A 789-nucleotide genomic window follows, 5' to 3' on the forward strand; every position below is an offset into this window, starting at 1 on the left:
GACTGGTTCTGGCTCGGAGGGAGGAACAGGGCTGGAGCTGGAGCCTGGGGAAGCCCGAGGGCTGGAAGGTGGGAGGCCCTGGGGGAGCAACGCCTGAGGAGCATCAGCCCTGTAGTGCAAGCCCAAATCCTTGGAGAGACTTAGGGAGCAAGCGTTGGAGGGGATCTGCCTTAGGCCCAGGAAGACCAGCCAGGATGGCCACTGGGCAGGAGGTCAGCCATGTGTGGCTCCGGGAGGGCCAAGGGCACTTTGCTGTGGGTGAGAAGTCCTCTGGCGATGAAACCCATACTGGGCCCAGGGGCCTGGCCTCCCTCTGGGTTCAGTAAAGTGGGTCGGGACTGTTTCTGCTCCAACTGTTTAACAACCTTGAATGAGGCACAAAAATCTCTGACCTTTGGCTTCCCTTCCTCTGTCTTCTTGGCGCCCAACCCCACCCTCAGCCTGCCTCAGGGTCCTGGAGTCCAGTGAGGGTGCGCAGGGGTACCCTACCAGGCCAATGCCAAGAGCCTGGTCTCCAGCACCCAGCCCCGCCAGCCACACCCACCTCCAGGGTTTAGGTGTTCATCACACTCCCATAGACCCAAAGGACCCCCTTCTCAGGACCCTCTGGCCACGCCAGCACCCCAGCAGTGTGGCCCAAGGGCCCAGGGTTCTGCCACTGCTGCAGCAGATGGGCAGAGCCTGGGGAGGGGGTTGCCCTAAGCTTCACCTCCACTTTGCAGACAGAATGCTGAAGCACAGGAGATGTACTTGTGGGTGGTCATGGGTGAACGTGGAAGCCTCCAGAGA

The 789-nt window shown here is 61.2% G+C and overlaps 1 protein-coding gene across 1 annotated transcript in view; it reads left to right on the forward strand.

The window, feature by feature from the left end:
• NACAD (NAC alpha domain containing) overlaps positions 1-789 on the forward strand; it is an 11,966-nt gene that overhangs the window by 732 nt on the left and 10,445 nt on the right. The window lies entirely within an intron of this gene.

Source organism: Bison bison, unplaced genomic scaffold (genome assembly GCF_000754665.1).
Source record: "Bison bison bison isolate TAMUID 2011002044 unplaced genomic scaffold, Bison_UMD1.0 scf7180017864499, whole genome shotgun sequence".
NCBI lineage: Eukaryota > Metazoa > Chordata > Mammalia > Artiodactyla > Bovidae > Bison > Bison bison.